Below are 17,070 nucleotides of genomic sequence, written 5' to 3'. Positions count from 1 at the left end.
ACCTCCATGGTGCTGCCACCCAGGTGATGTATCTTGCAGGGAAGATAATAGTGAGTCTCATCTTTCTGTACTATTCTCCCCATGCAAATAAGAGCAAACCCTTCCCCTGCTTCAATCCCACCTACCCCATACTCTTTTCCCCAGTTGACATTATTCTACTCCAAAGGTGCTTCCTCTTCTCTCTCTTCTGTCTTTTACCAGCCCCACTTATCATCATGTATATATGCCACAAAGCAAACATATTTTATTTTTGCTAATTACACAAATAAGACGAGGAAAGAAAGGAGAAGAATATGCTAGCATCACTGCATAATGAAACAGAAATAAAGAACCAGCCACATGACCTTTTTTCCTCATAAAGAAACTTTTTTTTTTTTTATAAAAAGAGTATTTCCACCTTTTAAAAATGTCTTAAAGACTAAAAACAGAATGGGTGCCTGTCATCTTGTTGTTGCTAGTCAATTTGGTCATACATGACTCTTTGTGACCCCATTTGAGGTTTTCTTGACAAAGATACTGGAGTGGTTTGTCATTTCCTTCGCCAGCTCATCTTACAGATGAGGAATCTGAGGCAAATAAAATTCAATTACTTGGCCAAAGTCATGAAACTAGTAAGTAACTGAAGCAAGATTTGAACTCAGATCTTCCTTACTCCAGGCCTGGCACTCAATCCACTGTACTATCTAACTGATTCCCTGCCTATCATCTAGGAAGTGACCAAAAAAATATCTGTGACATATGGATCTAAAACAAGATTATTTTATGACAACAAATGACTAAAATGAACTCAGTAAAGCACAGGAAGGCTTGCGTGAACTGATGCAGAGTGAAATAAGTAGGACCAAGGAAACAATATACACAATGACTATGGTAATGTTAATGAAAAGAACACTAAAATGAAATCAAACCCTGTGTAATTTTAGTGATTCTTTTTGACCCCAGAGAAGAAATTAGAAAATGTTTCTCCTTTTTTTCACAGAAAAGATAAGGATTTTTTTTCTTAATTGTTTTTCTTCATTACTGGGAAAGGCTCACTGGTAGTTGGGTAGAGATTGTGATATAAAAGCAAGAAATTTAAATGCAACTTTTAAAAAGTTTTTTTTTAAGTTTGTGCTTCCCCATGAAGATACAAAAATGTGATTTGAAGTATGGAATATGGTATAAGTAGCAACAGAAAGATTTTTTTCCAATTTAGTTTTCATGTAGCACATATTTCCTTCTGAACTCTTGGATATCATGGTGCCAGAGTTAGTAGGAGTCATCTACATACATGAGTAATTAGAGATATAACAGTGCCTTGTAGTGGGGTGCTGGAAGTTAAGGGGTTAATCTGGACTGGGTAGGCATTCAGTGCAGTATCGCAACAGTCACACAGGCCATAGAGGCACAGACATCTAATACTCTTCAGAACTAGGACTAAGTATAGCACTTGTCTTGGCTGTAACATGTAGAAGAGCAGAACAAGGAATCGCTTTTAAATATTACATTTTACAAATGCACTTTTTATGTCAGAAAATTCAGGTCTCCATGCTACATAGGAATTTATTTGTATCTCCACATGTAAAAGAGAAGATTCAAAGCCTCTAGAGTAAAGTAACACATTTTTCAAACCTTGTCTAAAGGGCATTAATACCTTGACTCTAATGGTCATAGAGGTCCTTTGGGAAATGGAAAGAATAGTGCCAAACTGAGTGTAGAGAGCAGGAGGCCAGACACAAAAGAGGGAAAGGTAAGAACAAAGTTAAGATCTAGAATCAATAGACCAAGTCAATGAAAACAATAAGGTAGGGTAAGTTGGACTAGGCAGAGCTGAGAATAACCTAAATAAAATAAGAGAGAGTAAAGACTGAAGAGCCAGAATTCTGGGTCAGACTGAAGAGGAGGAATTCTAGGTCAAAAACTTGATGAAGCTAGAATGAGAAGGAATGTGATCAATCACTACTGAGACAAATTCTCCCCTAATGGGTTTGTATAATTCCTGTTAATTAGGTCTGTGGATAGGGAGGAGAGGGGATCATCATACGTAGCTTCCAGACAAGCTAGTCATGCTACAAAAATGTTGGCATTTTAAGACACTGGACAAGATATACAGTCATGTCCTCTCCAAAAGAGAGGATTATTCTTCAGTGTCTTAAAATACCAACACACTTTGGAATCCAAGTCCTGGCCAGAAAAAAGTCAGTTCTTTTGGAACTGAGCTGCAGAGAAACATGGGATCTTTGAGTCTGAAGGAACTTCATATGCCACTGAATTAATTTAGTATCTGAAGAATGAATTTTTTTGATAAACATCCATGAGAAATAATGATCTAGTTTGAAGACTTTCATCAAAGGGAAATTCACCAGAACTTCTCAGGCAATATGTTCTACTTTTTATCTTCTTCATACGAAGATAAAATCAGTTCCCTATAATTTCTACCTATTAGTCACAGATCTGCTTTATGGGACCAAACAGACTATATGTCTGTTAAACTTAAGTCTAATGCCTCTTGAACATGATAGCCTTTCATATACTCAAGGACAACTACTGTGTGTCTCTCAAGTCTACTCTTCTCTAAGATGAGCAACTCCAGTTATTTTAGCCAATTCTCCTGAGTTTTGTTTTCCCTTCCTTAGTCCCTAAAGTGTTCAAAACCGTGGTTAGTGTAGTAACTTTCTGTTTAAGTCAACTTAACACAGTGTTTAGTGTTAAGTGTTGTGTTCTAAACTGGCTGAAAGTACCCAAGTGTATCTGCTGCCCCAGTCACAGGAGGAAACCTGAAGAAGGGAAGCCAAGGCTGAATTGCTAAATTTTGGCAGATAGAAATGAGTCATAAAAGGGGTATCCAACAGGCTCCTGTCCATGGTAAATATTTAAGCAAAATAGCTATTGCATTTGGTTGGTTTGAAGGACTCCTTTATCTTAAGCTTTTTTTTTTTTGCATGAGTGGAATGCTATAGCTCATACTCAGAGACATGGGCATGGAAAATATCATGGAAGTTGGATTTCATTTGCTGTGTGTTTTGGCCCTCTAAGAAAAAGAAAAATGTAAGGAGAGGTAAGAGAACAAAAATTTTATTAGTCTCAGTGATAGATGAATATTTTATTTATAGGGCTATGCCCCCCAAGGTGCTGTGAATTTGGAACAGTAATAAATACATGATAAGAATACCAAAATAGCAATTTAATAAAGCCACCCTTGTAAAACTGCAAAGACAAATGGAATGCCACTGGGGTGGACAGGGTAACTTATAAATACAAGCAAAAATAGTTATAGTTAATCATTCCTTTTTCCAGTGCATGGTGGGGAGGATGGAAAGAGAAATGGGAGGACCTAGGACGATAGGTTTGTGTGTACACAGAAAATTTTTCGGATAATTCACAAATGGAGAGCAAGAGAATGACAGAGAAAAGCAATCAAGGCAAGTATGGAAAAGAATGAAGAAAAAAATAGCTCACTTTTGACAGATACTTTATCATAAGCACTCTTGTCAGAAACACCCAGGGTTACAATGATTTGTAGCCAAAAGGTAGCAGACCTACAACCATACCAAACAGTCAAAGACATATTTCTCAAGTCCATTTCCCTGGTCCCCCTCCCTGCAAATAGGTGCTCAGTGGAACAGAAAAAGTTAAACATCACATTTCAGCTTCTGTGACCCAGTCCCCTAATACTATCCTCATCATAGGGGGTAAACCATGTCACATGCCAAATTTAGAAATTAAATTGAAGCAAGAGACACAGGTAGTGTTGAAAGAGCACTTTGTTTCACTCAGTATTTCAGTGGAGTGTCTTCACCAAGTATTAACTTGATAGTAAATCCTCCAATTAGACTTGAACCAGATCCTAGTTAACCTTGTTGGAGGTCTGTTCTCATTAATGGTTATCACTCCGCACAGCCTGAATAACTCAGATCAGTTCCCTTGGTTTTTGTTTTAAATAATCCCCTACAGAAAGATACATTTTAACGGTCCCTATTCAAGGATCCCTAATGTCTCAGGAAAATAAGAAAAACTCATAGACTCTCTCATAAAGTCAGTTGAAAAACTCTTTTATTACGAACTTAACAAATATCAAACATGAATATTTCTACATAAAAAGAACAAAAAGAGGATTGTGTATAAAATAATGAACTGCTACTACATACAGTTTTTAAAACAAATTTTTTAAAGCGCATTTTATTTGTGGGCACAGAATTTCTTAAGGCACATGATGCTGTGGGAGTACCCTGGCTATGGAATTATTCTTTTTCAAGAAACTCTCTTACAAACAAGTTCCTGAAAAAGAAGAGATAATCCCAAGCTAATTGCTTCCAGTCAGAGCAGCAGATAATGAGGTGCTTCCCTTGCTTCATGTCTGTACCATTGCTCTCTGGATCTCTCTACTATGTCATCCAGTTCCATTAATTGTCATTGCAAGGCAAGTGTAGACTTAGCCCATCCTGTGGGAATTTGCTTCCTTCCTGTCAGGCTCCCCCAGCATTCCCAAGTCCAAGAGCATGTTCTGAGTTGTCAGCTGCTACTCACTTGGGTGGTTGATACATCCTGTCCAACAGCCTGGTGCCAACCAAAGTTACTTAATGGCTGTGCCTTTTTTGTGGTTTAGTCATTTTCAGTCATGTCCAATTCTCCATGACCTCATTTGGGATTTTCTTGGCAAAAATACTGAAGTCGTGTGCCATTTCTTTCTCCAGATCATTTTACAGATGAGAACCTGAGACAAAGAGGGTTAAATGACTTGCCCAGGGTCACACAGCTAGGAAGTTTCTGAGGTCAGATTTGAAATCAGGAAGTTGAGTCATCCTGATTCCAAGCCCAGCACTCTATCCCCTGTGCCACCTAGCTACCCATGGCTGTGTTTATATAGCATGAAATAAAATGAGGGATTTGATTCATATTACATCATTTCACATTTACAAATGTCATTTTTTGGCAGTTTTAAGTTGTCATATTCTTGTATGTTCATATTCACACAAACATGCATGCATGGGTACATGGTCTCCCAAATAAACTGTAAGTTGCTTCAGAGCGGGTATTGTCTTCTCCTCTTCAGTTCTCCATGGCAACTGGTATAGTGAGCAGTACAAAGTATATATTTGGCAAATACTGGTGAGAGAAAGGAGGGAGGAAGGGAAGGAAAGAGGGAAGGAGGAAAGAGAGAGGGAAGGAGAAAGGAGAAAAGCAAGCAAGGAAGCATGGAAGAAAGGAAGGGGAGAGAGGGAGAGAAGAAAGGAAAGAGAAAGGGAGGGAGGGAGAGAAGGAAGTAAAGCAGAACAATTATAACATTCAAAGGAACTTTAATTATCTTGACTGTCTTGTTTGACCCATTCACTTTGATAATAGTAATCAATTAATTGCCAGATTTCTGCTGTGCTTTGTGGAAGTGTAGCTTTGGGGTCCATGGGGGATAGAATACATCCATGGCCAGTGAGCCAGGTTCATGAGGAGTATGCACAGCACTATGGTCCTTGCTAAGGGTAAGGAGAGGCTAGAGCATGGTATGAGGTCAGATCAGGCTAATGATAAATGAAGGTATCGAAAATGGTCTTCTTCATACTACAGCAGTTTTAGATAGGAAAGGGTAGGAGGTAAAGTGAGGATTTGGGGGTCAGCTTGCTGCCTTAGGAAGTTTATCCGCACCTTCTGTGAGAAGTCTCATCTCAGGCAGTCATGCAGTCAGAAGCTGCCAACCTGCCAATGATGAAGACCCAGTGGCAATAACTGACCTCCTTTTCTGCTGCCCTTCTTCCTGATGGCCCTTTTTCAACTACTGAGGAGCCAAGAAAGATATACGGTTGTCTCAAGGAAATAGTTATTTACTTATCCAGACAACCTCCCCTCCTCTTAAGGCCAGACAGGAAGCCCAACCATCCTCTTGTAATAAGCCCAGCTACCGGAAAAATTATGAATTCAGTCCAATTCAATAAACCTTAAGTGCATGTTAGATGCCAGAGGGACACAAAGGCAAAGATTTAAAGAATTTCTATTCTCAAAGAGTTTACTTTCTGTCAAAAGTAGAGGAGTTTCATTTCCTTTACTCTTCCCCCCACATCTCTCAGTCCAGGGGACTCCATATAAGCCAGCTTTACTGCTAGTCCAACTCTGTCCTTAATCCCCTATGAGTTTCTTCCTTGACAATTTTAAAAAATTAATAATTTATTTTTCCCCAATTACATGGAAAAATAATTCTAACATTCTTTTCCTCCCCAAATTTTAAGTTCCAAATTCTCTCTCTCTCTACCTCCCGTGAGAAGGCAATTTGACATAGGTTATACATGTGTAGTCATGCAAAACACATTTCCATGTATGTCATTCCTCGTCCATTTTAACCAAACCTTCCTCTCTACTCTAGTACTAGTAGCATTCTTTTAAGCCTAACACATATATTGGCACTCTATCCTATATATAACTCAGTCCTCTCAGGGACCAAAATCTTATCCTTAAACCCTAGCCACTGTGGCTGCATGCCCTGTCAATAATTCCTCTTGAAATCAACTATGTGGACAACTACCTGGTCCTTCCTTGAACTTCTATGTGCTAGCAAACTCTCTTGGTGCCATGCTCTGGAATGTCTACTGGGGCAGTTCCTACTTCCCATTCTTGGACTCTCTGGATGCTGACCAGTGAATACCTAGTGCTATATTCATCAAACAATTTGTCTATTTCTTTATATTCCTTCCTGGTGCACATTACTTGAACTTTTTTAGATCACTAGTCCTATCTGGTAGATTTCTCTTATCTTCTCATTCTGGACTAATCTGTTTAGCTACTCACTGGATAATGGTACCATTTTGTGTTGTTGCTCCAGTTATTTCATCTTTTAAAGAGACACCCTTTGTATCACCTACTGTATTCTTTCTGTAAAATAGGTGTCATATCTTTAGTGTCTGTTTTGAGGAAGTTGTTCAGTTGTTTCAGTTGGATTCAACTTCTCATGATTGCATTTGAGGTTTTCTTGGCAAAGATAATGGAGTGGTTTTCCATTTCCTTCTCCAGTTCATTTTGCAAATGAAGAAACTGCGGCAAACAGGGTTAAGTAACTTGCCCAGAGTCACACAGCTTGGAAGTTCTGAGACTAGATTTGAACTTAGGTCTTGTCAACTCCAGGCCACACATTCTATTTGTTGCACCACTTAGCTGCCCATTTTAAGGAAGAACATTAACAAAATGGAGTACAACCAGATCAGAGTGACCAGGGTGGTGAAAGGCTTGGACACTATGCCACACACAAGGATAAGTGGCGCACAGTTTATAAGGTTAAGATGAAGGCACTAGAGATGTTTAGCCTAGAGAAGAGAAGACTTAGCGGGGACATGATGGAAATCTTTAAGTATTTAAAGTGCTGGCATATAGAAGAAAGACTGGACTTGTTTTGTTTGAATGGAACTAGGTACATTGGGGTGGGAGGTACAGAGAGACAGATTTCAGTTTGACGTAAGAAAAAAACTTTCTAAAAAACAGAGCTGCCTAAAAGTGGAACATAGTAGTGAGTTCCCCATCACTGAAAGTCCTCAAATAGACACTGAATGGCCACTCATCAAAGATAACGTAGAAGAGTTTACTATGTAGATAGGGGCTGGGCTAGATAATTATAAAGATTTCTTCTAGGTATGAGATTCCATAAATTTCTTTGGGTGTTCCATGTCTTATGGAAAGACTGTGATAGAAAAAAACTAGAACCAAAATGGGTGCCCATTGACTGGGGAAAGACTAAACAAATTATGGTATGTGTGTATAGTGAAATCCAAATGTGATGCAAGAAATAAATAGGAGAAATTCATAGAAACATGGAAACACCCCAACTTTAACACTCATTACCTGGGTGACTGAGTAACAACTTCTCTGGGTTTCAGTTTTTTCATCTGGAAATAAAGTTCCCTCTTTTTAATGAAAGGGGTGATGGGCTAGATGATGTCTAAGGTTACTCCTAGCTCACAGTCTATGGTCCTGTGACTTAGATTTAACGATACAGTGTGAAGAAAACAGAACTGAGAGAACAATATGTAACTTCAACAATGGAAATGAAAGCAATGCTAAATGGCAGTTGAATTGATTTCTGTGAACAGTCTTAGTTCTAGAAAACAAGAAAAAAGACACACCCCTCTTTTTGATGGAGAAGTGAGGAACTATGGGTGCGGTTCCACGCACTATCAGAGATTGTTGCTTTGTTGGTCATTTTTGCTTAACTTTTTTACTTTATTTCAAGAAAAGGTTCAATGAGGGTCATGTACTTTGGGAAATGACTATGATATAAAAAGGCATCTTTATATAAATTTAAGAACAGATAGAGTGAAAGTGAAAGAGTGAAGGATAAAGGCTAATTACATAAAAATAGAAAAACCAAGAAATGTACATGTAAAGAAATGTCAAAGGATGCATGGTATTTAACTAGAGGAATGAAATGGATAAATTTATAGAAAAATACACTGAAAAGTTCTCTAAGACACCAGGAAATGGAAGAATGAGGGGAAAACAAAGATGCCCATGCGGGCATCTTAAATTTCTTACTGGGGAAAAAGAAGCAGTGCTTACCTAAGGGAAAGTTGGGTACATAAGACAGCACAACATCTGGTTTCTCATTTGGGAAGGCAAGGGAGTTTTAGAATCTGGTAAAAAACATTACACATTTCCTTCATCTGACCTACAAGGACTTTCATAGCCTAGCACCACCTTATCTTTCTAACCTTAACTTATATTACACTTCACCATGTATCCTGTGCTCCAACCAAACAGGATTACTTTGTCCCCCAAACATACCCTGTACTTTCTCACCTCTGTGAGATTAATGTATTTATCATGAATCATTATGTATTATAATAATCATTATGTATTATAATTATTTGTGTGCATGTTTTATCCCCTTGTTGAACGTAAACTCCATCAGTGCCTAGCATAGTGTCTTGCACATTGTAGGTCTTAATAAATGTTTCTACAATTTAAATTAAATTATGGGAAAACAATTGCTATGGATTCTAGGTGACTCAGTGGATGGAGTGCTGACCTGAAGTCAGGAAGACCTGAGTTCAAATCTGAACTCAGACTCTTACTAACTGTGTGATCCTAGGCAAGTCACTTAACGCTGTTTGCTACAGTTTTCTCACCTGTAAAATGAACTGAAAGAGATGACAAACCACTCCAGTATTTTTGACAGGAAAACTCCGAATGGGGTCACAAAGAATCAGACATGACTGAAAATGACTAAACAGCAGCAATCACTAGAACCTGATGGAGTCATATCAACTTGAAAGAGTTTAACTACACCAACAATACAATATAGGAAATACAACACAGGCATAATCAATGTAGGAAAAATCGAGTGGATGAAGGAAGTCTATTGACTTGAATCCAAGTTCCCCACTCCTGGTCCAGATTATGACATATAATTTAGATGTGCATATATTTATATATTATGTTTGCACATGCTTACTTTAGACGGACATAGAAAAGTGGGTTGGTCCCAAAATTAAAGAAAAGGATAATGACCTTTGGAAATTACAAAGTTATTTTAATTACTTCAAAATATTCTCTGAAACAGACTCATCTTTTTCATACTAAAATCCTAATGTTAATGTTTTATGGCTGCAAGTGATAGAATATTGCAGTGTTTGAATAATGTAAAATGAAAATCACCTAGAAGGCAATGGAAAGGCATATTGTGGGTGTCAGCAATCTATAACACTTTACAAAGCATATTACTGTAAAGGAGAACAAGCGAAGGGATGCCATTAAAGAACTGTCTGACAGAAAAAATCATAGGGATCATTAGGCAAAAGTGAAGGAGTATGGAATCATAAATCTAAAATCAGAAATGACCTAAGAAGCCACTTAATCCACCAACCCTTTTGTTTTTACTGATGAGGAAATCGAGGCCTTGGAACGTTAAGTAAGTTATCCAAGGTCATAGAGTTAGTAAGTGCTAAAGGTGGGATTTGACAATAACTGAAGGAGAGTCCTACACTTTGTTGGTATCATCTCAACAGCAAGAGAAAGGAAGGGAAGTCCCTAGCACGTTGGGTGGAAATTCTATTTATTGTAAATTTATGGGAGTATAGGGACAAAATCACATAGGATTGGCAAGACTGGATAGGTTTCAATCTGTATCATCAAAGGAATATCCAAATCATTTAACCATTAATCAAGTAGCATTTATTAAGCACTTTTATGCTCCAGGCCCTATGGTAGACCTTGAAGACATAAGAACAAACAGATGAAACTGATCGTGTATTCAATCAGTGGAGACACCAGGTTAGAATGGGAACCAGCTAATGAGAACCTTGTTCTGGGTCCATGCACACAGCAGACTTTGCCCAGCATTTGGGAAGCCTGCTTCTAGAAGGGTCAGATGACATGGAACAGAGGAGCCTGATTTAAAAGCAAGTGCAGGTGTTCTGTGGCTGTCAGTTTACCATATGGTGAAAACTCCTGTCTTTTGGCTGCTAAGTCAGAATTAAGAGTGTATACAAAAGGCGTCAGTGAAAACTCACACTTTTTTCCTCTTTCTTGTGTTGGCCACAAAGTTTCAGGAAAACTTTTTGAGTTCTGGGGGCCACTAGAGGAGTACCCTTCCCCATGGGGCAACTAGGTAGTGCAGTGGAAAGAGCACCAGTGCAGGAGTCAGGAGGACTTGAGTTCAAATCTCACCTCAGACACTTGACACTCACTAGCCATGCAACCTTGGGCAAGTCACTTAATCCCAATTACCTTATCCTGGGTCATCTCGAGTCATTCTAATGAATATCTGATCACTGGATTCAGATGGCTCTGCAGGAGAAGTGAGACTAGTGACCTGCACAGCCCTCTCTCACTCAAAACAAAGTCAAGTGCAAGTCATGGCATCATTTCTCTGATGGCATGGTCTTCTTCGGCAACGGACAAACACACACACACACACACACACACACACACACACACACACACACACACACACACACACACACACACACACACACACACCCTTCCCCCTACCAGGATGGTCCATGAGCAGATGGTCTCTTAGGCAAGTCTTTGTCTGAAATGGATCACCTCCTGTTTGTATCCCTTTACCTTTACTATAGGACCTTGTGGGATCTCAAAAGGTCAGAAGAGCCACAAGACTTCCAGAGGCCCAACTTTGAGGAGTAACCCAGAGGCCAAAAAGTTGTGATTCACAGGCAAAAGAAGGTTTCATCCAGTGTCTATGCCTACTCTGAAGTGAACTTGGGGTAAAGGGTATGTGAATATGTAGGAACAACCATGTTAAGTTGGAGCCCACATTCCCAAGAACTTATTTCCACGTCATCACACAGCTCCAGAAGCATCTCCACTAAGCATCCTTGTGGGTTAGTACCAGACAGAGCCTATATTGTACCTGTTTTTGAGACTGGGCCCTCATTGACCAATCCCTGCTCTTTCCCTTATTTTTATAATGAATTCCTAAAAAATAAAACAAAAAAACTAATCCTATAAAGAAGACTATATTTAGAAGTGAAAAGGCCCTCACATTACTTCCCATATAGGCTCTCTCATTTTTGGCAGTATCAGGCATTGCAATAAAAAGCAAGGAAAACATTCTCACATTGGCATAACTGGTAGTAGAATAATTTCTCCACTGATTGGGCCTTTATTAAAGTCAATTGGTGGAATGTGTTATAGTTTATATTAAACACTTTCAGAGAATGAATTTCCTATGCTTTCCCATATTGGCCTCTACCCTCCCAGTTTTCCCATAATTAGGCCTCTACCTCTCCCTCTCCTCCCCACTCCCCTTCCTGCTGTTCCATGACACTCAGTGTTTGTAGACAGCTACACTTCTTTTCCTGAAGCTACTAACGACTGATAATTCTGTACTTCAAAGGAGGGAATTAAAGTACTACCTATGCAACAAGATGTTCACAATCCCAGTGTGGTGCCTTAGTCTGACACACTCTCTGACCTCTGTATAATCAGATTTGCCTATTTTTTGGTTAGTAGGCTTGACTAGGTCTTTGTGGGAGTTTTCTTCCTTTGTCTCTACTCGTAATTATTCATATGTTCCTGCTGGCTTTCTTTTATTTTTCCTTGTGCTTCTTCTAAATTTGGGGACTTAAGTTATTCCTATTTACGGTTTGTTTTTGTTTTTGATCAATATATGTTTTTTTTTTTTTGCTAGGAACAATATCAAAGGAAATTTGATTTTTCTTTTGGTAAGAAAGCAAAATATGATTTAGTATTTGAACTCAATAAGTTGTACTATAGTTCGCCCCAAAGGAAAATACCCATGGCATGCTTATCTGACAATGTGTCTCAGGTGGAATTCATGGCTTTGGATAATTATTGCTATCGTCTGACAGATGAATGAAATTGACATTCTGAGCTCAAAGAAAAGCACATTCATCCAAATGCCTCTAGATGCCTCTAGAGATGGCTTCAGATCAGATAAAACTGTTCTTCCTCTTCTCAGATTCCTCGAGGACTTTGTTTAGAGCTCTCTTTTGCCCCTAACAAATTTTGTCTTGGGTCAAATCTTTTTATTCATTCTGTGTCGTCCCCATTAGAGGGAAAGTTTGTTGAGGGCAGTGACTATGTCAATTTTTATTTTTGTTATTTTTAATTCTCATTGTAGTATCTTGTATAAAGTGGGGATTCAATAAGTGTTTGTTGGATTAAAATGAACCAGCTACTCCTTTTTCTTGAAAAATCTGGGGAGAGAGAGAAAGAGAGAGACAGGGACAGAGAGAGAGAGAGAGAGAGACAGAAACAGAGAGGGACAGAGAGAGACAGAGAAGGAAAGAGAGAGGTCAGAGAAAGTCAGAGAGACACAGAGAGAAACAGAGAAAGACAGAGACAGAGACAGAGAAAAAGAGCAGAGAGATACACCAAGAGAAATGCCTTGCCCTATTTCCCTTATTAGTTTGTACTTTGTCCCTCTTTTCTGTCTTCTATCACAAATGTCTTGAGGGAGTGGCCATTTCTTATCAAGGTTTCTGTCAGTAAAACTAGCCAACATATCAGTCCACACAGACATTATTTATAATATTTCATACTTAACTTCAGACCTGCAGTTTCATCTCTGTGAGGATATCCTATTGTGGGAAACTCCCTTCACCCATGCAGATCAGCAGCTTGGTTAGAACTTATCTTGAAGAGTTGACTGAGATATTGAGAGGTTGTGATCTGCCCACAGCTAGTATATGTGAACACACAACTCTCTGACTTCAAGGTCAACCCTTTATCCACTAAGCTATATTACCTCTCAAACAAACAATCAATCAAAAAGTATTGATTAAATACCTATTATGTACCAAGCACTATGCTAGACACTGGGATACAACTACAATGAATGTCATAATATATTTGAAAAGAATTTATATTCTAATGAGGGAGAAAATATTTGAGACAGCCAGATATCTCAGTGGATGGAGCACTGGACTGGAGTCAGGAAGACCTGAGTTCAAATCTGACCTCAGACACTTACTAACTGTGTGACCCTAGGCAAGTCACTTAACTTCTGTTTGTCTAATCCGTTGAAGAAGGAAATGGCAAATGACTCCAGTATCTTTGCCAAGAAAACCTTATATGGGGTCACAAAGAGTCAGGCAGGACTAAAGAACTGAACAATAGGGAGAAAACAAGTAAATATATAAGCATATTTAAGGAAAATAAATATTAATAAGTAGAAAGTAAAGAAATATAAGATAGTTTGAGATGGAGGGAGCTAGCGGTTGGGGAAAACAGAAAAGGTCTGAAGGAAGAGAGGAACTCTGCGAGGTAGAAAGGAGGACAGAAAATATTCCATAGAAGGGACTCGATTCTAAGAAATCAAAACTGGCTGCTCTAATAGTCAATCCAACGATATTTGCCGAAGTAGCCAGTGATAAATAAATCACCTCTTGTGGTAAAACTACAGAATTCTGTAGAATTCTTGTGTGTTGCCAAAGCTTCTAACGAGAGTTTCATTCATGGCTCATGTAGGTAGGACCAAGATATGCATCTGTTCTAAGGTTGTTCATCATTCTAGAAGATGACCCATGATATCAGGAGAGGGATGTCTTGACTTGCAAGTCAATTGGATTTAAGTGAGGCAGAGCTATGCAAAGCTATTAGCTTCACTGCCTCCTCCAGAGTTATAAGTCTGGATGACTGGTTATGACCCCAGATGCAGTGGGGAACCTTGGCCTTTTTAAGCTAAGGCCTTTCCCAGTTCTCAGTTTGTCTGAGGCAACACCCATTTAGTGAATAAAGGTTAGGTAAGAATGGAGGCAAAAGATGGCCTCATTTGCCTTCATGAAGGAATCAATCTGGGAAGGGAATACTCTCAGAGTTTCTGACCAAAACAGAAAGAATTACTATTTCCACTCATTCTGGGTTATCAAAACCCAAACAATGAACAAGTGAAACTTGGGTTGAGACTTATTGGTCAACCAGTGAAAGCCAAAGTGATTTGGGCTTAAGGGCATAGTCAATAGCTCCATTTAAATCATAATACTTTTTCAGAGCTATATTTCAAGAAATCATAAATGAAAATGGCTTGAGTCAAAAGCATTAATTGTCCCAGTTTTTTTATGATAGAATAAATAGAGAAGAAAAAGAACTAGCCTCCAAATCTCAAGGTACCTTGTGAAGTATAAGGGATCAAAATTTATATTTCTTTGGAAAGAGCATCCACATACAAGGGCATGACTCCCCATGTGGACAGAGGGAGAAGAGGAGGAGGTTGGGGGGAGAGCTGCATCCACCCTAATCACAGGAAAGATGAACTCTTTTCTCTTTAGTGTCTAATTAAATTTCTAATAATGTGTTGAGTAAGAACTACTGTGGTATAGTAGATGGAAAGTTGCCCTTGGACCCAGGAAAGACATGAGTCCAAATCCATTTTCTGAATCATTCTGATTGTGTGACCCTTGGCAAGTCTCAGTGCTCCAGGCAAATCTCTAAGATGGCTCTAAGTATCAGAGAAGGTGCTTGTCTGTATGAGTAAAGGGCCTTTCCTCATCTTATAGCAATGATATCACACTGTATGTTAATTAACATCTGGCAAACATTTCTTACTGCACCTCTGTCTACAGCTTCTCCTTTTCTTTCTCTTGCAATCATGTCCAACAGAGCTTGCCTCAACTGATCTCTAATACACTCATATTGTAAACTAGATCTGGAAAAATAATTCATCCAAATTCTAGACCTTCCGCACTATTTTACTGTACATAGACATGGTCCATATACAATAGAATGTCTCTAATCATCACCATAGGTGTCAGATGATCATCCCATACTGGATTTAATGTTTGAAGAAATCTGTCATTCAATGAATTTAGTTCCAGTTACTAATTAGAGTAAGTTAGGCTCTTTAGAGAAGTTCACTAAAGGGGATATCTGTGCTTTATTGTTGCCATGCACAGCTTTCAATCCAGACTCTGCCACTAACTGCTATGGGATCATGGACCATCACAGCCTTCCCAGGCCTCAAAGTCTGCGAGCCAGTCTGGTAGACTGAATGCCATGCTGACGTTGGAATAGCAAAGCTTTAAGTTTAAATCCTAACCTAGAGACTTACTGCCTTTGTGGATCTAGGAAAGTCTCCATCTCCGAGCTTGAGCTACACCTGTAATAGGGATAATACTAGCACAGAGTTAATATAAGAATCAAATGAGATACATGGAAAGTGCATGATAAGCTCTAATATGCTGCATCCATGTCAATTCATCTGTAAAATTGTTGCTGTTCCATCCTGGCTGACTCATGATCCCATTTGGGGTTTTCTTGCAAAGATACTAGAATGGTTTGGCATTTCTTTCTCATGAGGCAAACAGGGTTAAGTGACTTGTCCAGGGTCACACAGCTAGTAAGTGTCTGAGGCTGGATTTGAACTCAGGTCTTCTTGACCCCATGCCTCAAGCTCTATCTACTATGCCATCTATCTGCCCCTCTATAAAATTAGGGGTGGGCTTAATGGTCTCTGAGGTCCCTTTTAGCTTGAACATGATTTTGTGACTCTAGGCACATGTCTCCCTAACCTCTTGTCTGAGGCAACTAAATGGATAGAGCATTAGACTTAGAGTCAGGAAAACCTGAATTCAAATCCAGCCTCAGATGCTGACTCGCTGTATGACCCTGGTCAGATTACTGAATCTCTCTGTCCACCTCAGATTCCTCAACTGTAAAATGGGGATAATAATGGCACCTATTTAATAGAATTGTTGGGAGGATCAAATGAGATATTTGCAAAGTGCTTGGCCTGGCACATAGTAGATGCTTAATAAATGCTTGTTCCCTCCCCCTTTAGCTTCCTCATCCATGTAAAGTAGGAAGATTGGATAGATGATCCCTGAGGATCCAGCCAGGTCTAAAATCCTCTTATCCTTTCTTCCTTTCCCTTTTCCCTTTCCTTCTTCTGACAATTCTGTTTCTCATCCTTTCAGAAGGCTCTTACGTTGAGAGGAGGGAGGCTGGAATGGGGATAGAGTGGCAGAGACTTTGCTTTCATTGTCTTCTGGTCTATCTTAGGATTTGTCATCTTCTCATTCTGCATTTTCTCCAAACTCCAGGGAATCAAACATAAAGGAGCAAACTTCCCAGACCCTTTCAGACTGTTGACACACGTTCTCCCCCCCCCCCCCCCCACGCCCCGGCAAGTGCTTCTTTCAAGCTAGGCTGAAAATGACTGTAAAGGTGATTATGGCACTTTTCCTTTGGCTCTCTAAACATTTTTCTCTCTCCAGATAATGTCTTGGAAATAGGCCAAAAGTCAATGTGAAGTATATAGAGGGAATGGGATCCTTGGCACATTTGCATTCCAAGGATGCCTATATGGGCTTCTCACATCTTTAAAAATAGTTTCCTCCCTCCCTCTCCCCAAATATATGCCCTTACTTTGAAGATTAGATGCAAAGCTAAGACGAAAACTGAATTAGAAAGAGTCAGGTGAGGAATGTCCTCACCCACTGCACCATGTCCAGGGTACAGTCCGTGAATTCATTTTTAAGTTCCATTTTAAATAATTTTCCTCCCACCAGTTAAGTCCTCTGGCATTTTCTGGCTCCCTAAAATATAGTTCATCCAAGGATATCTTTTAGCTAAATAAAATGTGCTATAAGAGCTGATTAGGGGTGTTTCAGAATGGTAAATTAAAATTTATTT

Source organism: Notamacropus eugenii, chromosome 2 (genome assembly GCF_028372415.1).
Source record: "Notamacropus eugenii isolate mMacEug1 chromosome 2, mMacEug1.pri_v2, whole genome shotgun sequence".
Lineage (NCBI taxonomy): Eukaryota > Metazoa > Chordata > Mammalia > Diprotodontia > Macropodidae > Notamacropus > Notamacropus eugenii.
The sequence above is the reverse complement of the archived record's forward strand: the minus strand, read 5'-3'. Positions refer to the sequence as shown.